Source organism: Camelus ferus, chromosome 10, assembly GCF_009834535.1.
Source record: "Camelus ferus isolate YT-003-E chromosome 10, BCGSAC_Cfer_1.0, whole genome shotgun sequence".
Lineage (NCBI taxonomy): Eukaryota > Metazoa > Chordata > Mammalia > Artiodactyla > Camelidae > Camelus > Camelus ferus.
This window is the reverse complement of record NC_045705.1, coordinates 57,628,634-57,638,556: the sequence shown is the minus strand read 5'-3', so window position 1 is coordinate 57,638,556 and position 9,923 is coordinate 57,628,634. Positions and strand designations below refer to the sequence as shown.

Genomic DNA, 9,923 nt, shown 5'->3' with positions numbered 1-9,923 from the left:
TAAGATGCACAAAGTTAGTAAATTCAGGTTATTGTGTACAGGTCACCAAGTCCTTCCCAAGAGTCAGTCAAAAGGAGGAGAGAGGTTTCCACATTGCTTGGGAAAAAAGTGTCTGGGCTAGCTGTGTGTTGCTGGACAGGCTCAAAAAAGTGCAAAGGCAGTTAAAGTAAAAAAAAAAAAGTAGTCAGGATAACAACAAAAAAAGAACAGTAGATTATGAGAAATGTCAAGAAATTTAAAATAGACTACTTTTTGTAAGAAGGTAAAGAATTAAAGAGTTATGTAAAGTAAGGTGAAGGAAGGACAAGAAAAGTAAAAGGATATAAAGGATTGTCTACATTTAAAGGTGTCCTAGAAATAATAGACATGATGCTGGCAAAGAAAAACTGTCCCCTGCCAGAACACAGAACCAAAAGACTGAAAAAACAGGTTGGCCTAACATCCCCACCTCAAGATCTCCTAGGGTGGAGAACATCCAGTGCTAATATCATTATGACCTGCAGGGGGCAGTGTGTGCTCACTCAGCTAGGGTGAGGCTACTTCTAATGTCCTCAAGGCCTCCCTGTCAGCTGAAGGCAGGAGGGGGGAGCCTGTGCATTCAGAGCAGGACCCATCCTCACTGCAGGACTCCATGCCTCCTTCAGCAGCACTGAGTGGGCACTCCAGATGTGCTTACTTTGGGCAAGGGCTCACACTTCTTTTCTTCTGCACACTCGCAGCTGCTTCATCACTCTGCTTGGGGCCCATCAGGATAAATCTCACTGGGCCCTTTAGCCCTGCGCATGTAGTCACCCGAATCATCCTCATTCCCCAGCTCTAATCCCCTTTCAGCTTGTATATCACCTTTTCTGACCCCAGGTCCATAACTCCTCACCAACTGAAACCTGTCCACTGTGCCCCTGGAGCTCAAGGTCATTCATCAGCAGAATATTCGGCATCCTCACCATCTTTCATGCATGTTCTCTTCATCTTGCTCTGCAATGTAATTCTCTTCTGAGGGTACTGCTTTCTTGTGCAGTCCTCTCAAGAGGTAGTTGCTTTGCTGCTCTCCTACAGCCCTTGTATCGCTGGGCCTGGAGGTGAGTTACCTGCTGTCTGTATTCCCCACTGCTAATCTTAAATGCCCTCTCTTCCACACATGAAGAAAATGTGCTCCACAACCCATCTTGTGGGGGGATTTATGACCCCCTCCCTCATGCTTTGAAGATATTAGCTGCTGGATCACTGTCTCCAATATGCCAACATCATTGTGGATTTTTGTATCTACACTGATGATTATTCCCATGCCTTAGTATCTAATAAGTTTCTTGATACTGTCTTCTCCATGAATTTGTTTTCCAGTCTCCCTGAGTTTTATTCTAGAGCTTGTCATTACAATAACCTCAATCCCACCACAATTTCTATTTCAGATATTCCAGTCCCTGACCACACCTCTTTCCTAACCCAGACTTCCCAGAAGACAGAGCCAGCCTGAGGCAAAGCATGTGTGCTGATGCTTTATGGGGAAAGAAGCAAGAGTGAGGAAACTGGAGCCATCAGGCTGGGAAGTTGGGAGAACCATCTGCAAGGTGGTGCTTTACTTAACCGGCACCACCTTCACAAGCAGGCTCAACTGGGTTGCTCTCAGGGCAGCACCAGAAGAGCCACAGAGAACCACTGCATCTAAAACCAACCCATTGAGGGAGGAAAAGGAAGCCATTTATCTACTTCCAGTTCCCTGGTAGAAACACACACACACACACACACGCACACATACACGCAAATAGAAATGTGTTAAGGCCTGAGACTACAGAACAGGAAACCTGAATTCTGCAAGTGGGTCATTGGGAATAATGGTGATCAGAGACAATTATACTTCTACCACCTAGTAGTTGCCCATACCTACAAATTTCTAGATATTGAAGAAACAGAACTATCCTCCTCCCCAACTTCACAACAGTAATGCATTCCTGAGGGAACTGTAAAGATTAGTACCACCTACAGAGTTTGAAAGATGCGAAGTAGTCATTCCTACCAGGATCTCATTTAATTTGTCGTTTTGGCACATGCAAAAGCTTGATGGATTTTGGAGAATAACCATGGTTTATTATCAACGTTATCATGTGGTGAATCCAATTACAGCTGCAATCTGGTTGTGGTATCTTTATTGGAGCAAATCAATATAGCCTTTGACATCTGAAGAATGTTTTCTTTTTAACCCCAAAGCAGTCTGCCTTCATGTGGCATGACAGCTGTATTACTTCCATATTTTTCCTCAGGCCTATGTCAACCTCCTGCTCTCAGGGCATAATATAGGCAGAGGGGGTCCTCGATCATCTTGAGAGCCCAGAACATTGTTCTGGTCCATTACGTTGATGATGTTATGCTAATTGGACCAACTGCACAGGAAGTAGCAAGGATTCCAGATACTTTGGTAGAACACATACATTCCAGAGGATGAGGAGAGAAACCCTGTGAAAATTTGGGGACCTGACACATAGATAAAGCTTCTAGTGGTCCCATTGCCTGGGACATGTGGAAAAGTAACTTTTAAAATGAGAGACAGGTTGCTTCACTTTGCATTGACCACATGAATCAAGAGGAACAAAGCATGGTGCCTGTTGAGATTTTGGAGACAAAAATATATGTTCTTCATTCGAGCATGTTGCTCCAACCCATTTACCAAATGACCCATAAGGTTGCCAGTTTCAAGTAGGGCCCAGAGCCAGAAAAGGCTCTGCAGCAGGTCTAAGTTGTTCAAGCTGCCCTGCTGCTTGGGTCTTGAGACCCAGCAGACCCAATGGGATGGGAAGCAAAAGCGAAATTGTGTAGGAAGCCTCTGTCAAAAACCCCAGTAAGAGAATCACAGTGCAGACCCTTACGGGTTTGAAGTAAAATTACGACCCCTTTTGCTGGCTATCCTCCACTTGAAAAGCAAATCCTTACTTGCCACTGGGTTGTCGTAGATATTAAATCTCAAAAAATGAAACATAAAGTAGTGACACAGGCAGATTCCTATTTGAGGTGGGATGCTGTCAGCTCTCATCAGAAACTGAATTTGCCTGCACCTTGATCATTGGACTTCTAGATTCCAGAACTGTGAGAAAATAAATGTCTGGATTTTTTTCCTAATTTTTAATTTTTTGTGGGGGTAGGTAATTAGATATGTATGTATATATGTATTTAAATGAAAGGGGATACTGGGGATTGAACTCAGGACCTAGTGCAACATAAGTGTGCACTCTGCCACTGAGCTATACTCTCCCCCAAATGTCTGTGGTATTTTGTTATGGCAGCCCTAGCAAACTGATACATAGATAGGGGCATATTAGAGAGATTGTGGGTTCAATTCTAGACCATTGCAATAAATATTGCAATAAATCGAGTCATACGAATTTTTTGGTTTCCCAGTGCATACGAAAGTTATGTTAGCACTATACTGTTGAGAGTTTGGAATTTGCAGATACGCAATACTATATATAATATAGATAAACAGCAAGGTCCTACTGTATGGCACAGGGAACTATATTCAATACCTTGTTATAGCCTATAATAAAAAAGAATATGAAAAAGAATATATTTGTATAACTGAATCACTATGCTGTACACCAGAAATTAACACAACATATGTACTGACTATACTTCAATTTAAAACAATAAATAAATAAAAATAATTAAAAAGCACTATACTGTAGCCTATTAAGTGTGTAAGGGCATTATATCTAAAAACCAATGTACGTACCTTAATTAAATAATCCTTAATTGCTAAAAAACAATTCTAAGCATCATCTGACAACCCAGGGTTGCCACAAACTATCAATTTGTAAAAAACGCAATATCTGCAAAGTGCAATAAAACGAGGTCTGCCATTACAAGCCTCTTGTCAGTTATATGTATTGCAAATACTGTCTCCCTCCTCAGCTCCTTGCAAGCTCCACTGAGCGCCTGTTGTGGTTACCATTCACCATGTAACAAGTAATAGATAGTAACAAACCCTTACCCCAAAACTTAATGACTTAAAACAACATTAATCGTTTATCTTGATCATGATTCTGCAATTTGGGCAATGTTTGATGGGGACACTTCATCTCTTTACCACACAGCAGGGGAGGTTAGCCAGGGAGGTTTGACTGGGGCTGGAGAATCCACTTCTAAGGGAGTCACTCATGCTGCTGGCCAGAGGGTGCTGGCTGTCATCCGGTTGCTCAGCTAGTGCTGTAGGCCAAGGGCCTCAGTTCCTCCCTACCTGGGCTTCTTCATGGGTCTGCTTGACTTCCTCACAGAATGGCAGCTAAAGTCCAAGAACAAGTATTCCAGTAGACAGGAAGTGGAGGCTCCCAGTGTCTTGAGATCTGAGCCTGGACACAGGTCTGTTCCATTCAGGCAGCCACAGAGCCTCCCCAGATTCAAGGGGAGGGACAGAGACCCTCCCCATCACTTCTTGATGGAAAAGTATTAAAGAATTTTTGGATACCACAGCACCTAAATATTTTGTTTCTTGGATTTGCAGCGTTTTTCTCTGCAGGCCCGTGATATCAAAGGAAGGACCCTGATACTACTAATAAATGATACTCGTGCTCCCACATCCAGACTTCCAGGAATTTCTCATGTCTCCTACTCTCTACCTATGCCAGCTCCTCAAGGACACTTCCTCACCCTTGGTTGTGGCTTGTTTTTCTGATCTCCGGAGCTGAAGACCTTCTTGCTATCCACTACACCATCACAGCAACTAGTCATCTGAAGTGTGCATCACCTCTGTAGAAAAAATTTAAATTCCTTAGCGCTGCTTATAAGGCTTCTCACAGGCTAATTCCAACCTACCTTTCAGCCTCATCTCCCCCTATTTGATCTCTTCTGTCCCATGGATTCCTGAGTTCTTGACAGCCCAGAGGGGTAGGTTTTCTGACAAGAGAAATAATAATAATATTATTAATAATAATGCAGTAACTTGGTGCTTTTGTATGCTTAACTCTATTGGAAATGCCAGTCACTCTTTACCTAACGCAGTAGTTCTTAGATATTTTGGTCTCGAGTCATTTACACTCTTAAGGGAGTTGAGGTTTAACAAAATTAATAATGTTTAAAACTTGGTCAAGGACATTTTTAAGTGAAAGTGGCCTTTTACTGCAAAGGCATGGCTGAAGAATAGAATGACTTGTGCAGTTTGGTGCCTCTGCTCTGATTCATACTGAAGCGCCAGCATCTTTCCCCACCCCCCTCTTTTGCACTATCAATGTAAATGTCAATACAGTGAAAAAGGCAAATATCAGTATTATTATAAAAAGAGTTTGACCTTGTAAATTTTCTTTTTTAGATTTTTTTTTTTGGTGGGGGGAGGTAATTAGGTTTGTTTGTTTGTTTGTTTTTAGAGGAGGTATTGGGGATTGAACCCGGGACCTCATGCGTGCTGAGCATGCACTCTACCACTGAGCTGTACCCACCCTCCCTAACTATACCCCCCACCCCTATAAATTCTTTCCAAAGGTTTGGGAACCCCCGGCAGTCCAAAGATGACACTTTGAAAACAACTGACCTCACAAGCTCCTGTTCATTCTCCAAAGCCTGCTTGAATGTTTCCTCCCTTGAGAAGCTTGGATTGTGTCGCCTAGGCATAGTTAGTTGCTTTCCCTCTAGACTCCCATGGCTCCCTGAACTTACTTCCATTTAAGAATTTATAATAAAAAAATTACCCTAGGGGTAGAGATTAACAGAAGGTTTCTCACCAAGAGCAGTTCCAGTAGACCAGAAGATGAGGACACAGTTTGCATTGGGATGATGAGAGAATGAGAACTGAGTTATAAGATGTGGGCTATCTTTTGAAAAGCTTGACTGAGAGAGAGCAGAGGTCACGCCACCTAGAGCAGTGACTCTTATCCAGGCACTCTCACTGACCGGGAGTTCACTGCCCTGTTAAATAATTATCTGATTTCCCCCACTAGACTAACAGTTGGATGGGTTCTATTTCTGCCTCATCCTTTTGTCTGCTCCTGTCCCCCAGCACTCAACACAGTAGCTAGTACATAGCACATTGAATAGTCAATGAATGAATAAATGAATGGTGTTATAAATTTTGGTAATCATGGAGATGTACTGCTCAGACACCCCTTCAAGGAAGGACTTGCTACTCAGATGCAGAGAATGTAGTCAGTAGACAGACTAGTGGCCAGCTCTTTAAGGGTCTGCCTAAGCAGCCCTCACCGGTGATGGAGTGAGGTGCTGGTGATGGCAGTGGTGGATGGAAGGAGATTAAGACCTGGCTATTTATGTCAGACATAGGGCACTCTGACAGACAGCACTCCAGAATAACTCTGGTCTGGCCAAGGCATGGGCAACTCAGTACTGCAGTTTGATTTCTTCCTCTGCTCAACCCTGCTTCCTATCTCCCCCTGCTTCTCTTTACATGTGTTGATCCTATTAAAAAACAAAATTCAACTAAGTAAATTTTAAAGATCTTATCTGCTTTATTTAACAATTCGTGAATCAGGCATCCTCCAATCTAGCAGATAGAAAGGAGTACAAAATGAAAGACTTTTAGAGGCCAAAGGGAGCAGAAACAAATCAGTTACAGTAGGCGAAAAAGCAGATCGGTTATTGCAAGGTTACTTTCCCTACAGGGGCTGCCAGGGATTTATCAAGCAGATTACCCTTTTAATGCTGATCAGGCAATTATTGATTGGCTAGTTTAAGATTCCATTTCTGGGAAAGCCAAAACTGTAATTAAGTCTCAGTTTGGTGACATGGGACTTAGCATAAGCTACTTCACTGGGGGCCCTTGTCTTGTTTTTAACAATCCCTAATTACCATCTTGCAGCCAAAACTCTATCTCAGCTTCTGCTTCTAGAGAACCCATCCTGTGACAGGAGACAAAGGAACTTGCTCCACTATCCAAGCAAGACAGAGGTGAGACTGGAGGAAGGAGTAGGAGTTTAAGTGCCCAGAGAGAAGGGCCAGCCAAGTAAATTCGTGGCCAGAATTCACTCTCCTTCCTATCAAAAATATGTGCTCTAGAGTATGTTCCTTTGCCTTGAGTCTTCTTCTTCTGTCATCTTTCTAGTAAAATTATATTTGAAGAATGTCAAATATTTCAGATAAATGACAGGGAAATAGATTTGCATTGTGCTTGTCCAGTTAGACACCAGAGCCCCTTCAAGCTTGGAGAGGTGGTGGTGGTGGAGATCCCACCCAGGGAAGGGCTAAGTGTGCACCCAGGCAACTGGGAATTCCTTCCCTTGGGGAGCATTCCCACTGATATAGGAAAAAGAATGGCGGGAGGGGCGTGAGAGGATGGCTGTGTCCCAGGTCTCAGCTGAGTCCCTGGGACTCACCCCACCAAGTTAGGGTTTTTGGCTTCGTGTAGGAAAAAAACTTAAGAATGAGCCACAGTTGAATAATAGATTTATTTAGAGAGATGTACACGGTATGTGTTTGTGGGGGGGTTAGTTAAAGTAAAGGTAGATATACACTCCGTAGACAGAGTGTGGGTCATCTTGGAAGGTGAAGAAGCGTGAGGTATAGTGTTGCTAGTTTTTATATGCTAACAAGTGAGGGGATTATTCCAACTACTTTGGGGAAGGGGCAGGGATTCCCAGAAATTGGGCCACCACCCTCTCCTTGACCTTTCATGGTTAGCTTCAGAACTGTCATGGTGCCTGTGGGTGTGTCATTCACCATGTTAATGAAGCTCAAGTCCACTGAAGGCTGAATCTCCTGCCATCGTGGGCCTCCAGGTCTATTGGGAGTTGACTTTTCCACCATCTTGGTGCTGATTGTTATGTCATTCCTTTAATGGCTGTGTCCTGCTCCCTTCCCTGCTGTTTTACCACCTCACTCTCATTTGTCTGTGGTGTTTGTTCAGTTATGAGAGAATTCACCCTCCCACCCCATGTCGGAATGTGTCAGTTTGACTCAGCACTGTGATAACTGCTCCTTTTGATTCTTCTCTTCCTCCAGACTTCAGGCAAACTTCAGAAGTGTCTATTTCATGTGGCTCTTCTGTTTTTTCCCCTGCCAGCCAGGATTTTGTAGGGTTTAAGAGCCTGGGCTTTGGATTCAGAACATAAGAGCCCCAGTTTTGTCATTTACAACCTGGGTGACACTAGTTAAATTACTTAACCTTGTGCTTGCTTTGGCAGCACATATACTAAAATTGGAATGATAACAGAGATTAGCCTGGCCCCAGCCCAAGGATAACACCCAAATTCATGAAGCGTTTCATATTTTTAAGAATATATATATTCATGATTTCTTCAAAAACCTTTTCAATCCCCTTTGATCTTTCTTCCCCTTCTGGGACCCCTATTATGCGAAGATTGGCACACTTTATATTATCCCATAGGTCCCTTATGGGTTCACGGTGAGAATGAGAGGAAGTGGTGGAATCACTTAGTCCTGGGTTCAAGTTCTTGGCGCATTACATACTTGCTGAGAGAACCTAGTAAATTGTTTAACATCTCTGGTTAAGCCTCATTTCTCACCTCTTAGCCCCTCCTACTCCACACTTCAGCCACACTGAACACACAGTTCCTCAAACATGCATTACACAAAAGAAAAATGTACTGTCTTCGTGGATTTGCCTATAGCGTTCCCTTTACCTACAGTGATGTGTTCTGCCAGTGCCCCCACCCTACACCAGCTGCACTAGTGCCTTTCATCTGGCCCATTCTTGCTCCTCCTTCAGAGCTTAGCTCAGATGTCACTTCCCTGACCACTCAGCCTGCTGTGTGCTCCCAGGGAAACCTGAGTTGTCTCTGTTGGAACACTTACCATTCTATATTGATATTCCCTGTTAACGGCAGACCCTCCCCAGCTCCATGCCTCATTCGCGACAGCAGTTTCAGTACCTGGTGCCTCACAGCTATTCAGTAAACGAAGTGAAATATTGAAACTTTGTCAGGTTTGAAGAGTTGGACAAATGCCATAAAGGGTAGGCATTCAACAAATATTTGTTGAGAGGAATGGAGTAGAATGGAATAGTGAAAATTCTGATTATGCTGTTTTGCCGCATTATGTTTAAAAGTCCACAAGATGTTAGTGTTTCTACCTGAGAAAAAATAAGGCAGTAGCCTCAGAGTCCAAGCACTCTCACTTCCTGATGCCAGAAATTAATTTAAAGTGAATATTGATATAGAAATAATAGAGATTGGTTGATTTAATTGAACAGACAATATATGTACATGCTACAAAATTCAAAATGTATACAGTGGAAAGTAAACTCTCTCTCCCGAGCTGCTTCTTTCCCTGATCCCCCAGCCCCATTTTGTCTACCCCAAGGGCAACTATTTCTATTATCCTTCCCGAGATATCCTGGATATAATCACATAAATGTATTTTTTCCCAAATAACACCAGTGATTGTATACAATACAGATGGATGTTCTGTGCCTTGATTTTTTTTACTTAAAATACCTAATTGTTCCATGGGAAAAGAGATAGGATTACCCTATTATTTTAATATTTTTTAGCTGTACCAGACACATTTACTAAGTCTTCTATTGATGGCTATTCAGGCTATTAATAATCTCTTATCATTACAAATACCCCCAAACAGTCCTCATATTACACGTGCAAGTATATCTATATTTTAAATTCCGATATTTAGGTATTGTCAGTTAGCCCTCCATGGGTCTGTACACATTAACACTTCCATCAAAAATGTGAGAATATGAATGTCCTTTTCTTCATAAACTTATCAAAGATGTGTGTGTGTGTATACACCTTGTTATATATATATCACTTAATATATAACTTAAGTGTGTACATACTTAAAATATATAAAATATGTATATTTGCCAATCTGATAGGTGAACCATATCTCATTGTAGTTTTAAAAAATGCATACTTTGCACAAGGCGTGGTATAAGCTAGCACAGGCTTTGCCCTTGTCTATTTACCTGTTGTATTATAGGTCTTTTTCATATTTTGTAGGAGTTCTCTGTATTATTTAGC

At 42.3% G+C, this 9,923-nt stretch overlaps 1 non-coding gene across 1 annotated transcript; it reads left to right on the top strand.

Moving 5' to 3' along the window:
• The first annotated feature begins 8,095 nt into the window (after positions 1-8,095).
• Positions 8,096-8,200, top strand: LOC116666749. Its single transcript, XR_004323644.1, has one exon. It is a non-coding gene; the product is annotated as a U6 spliceosomal RNA (small nuclear RNA).
• Positions 8,201-9,923: the final 1,723 nt, after the last annotated feature.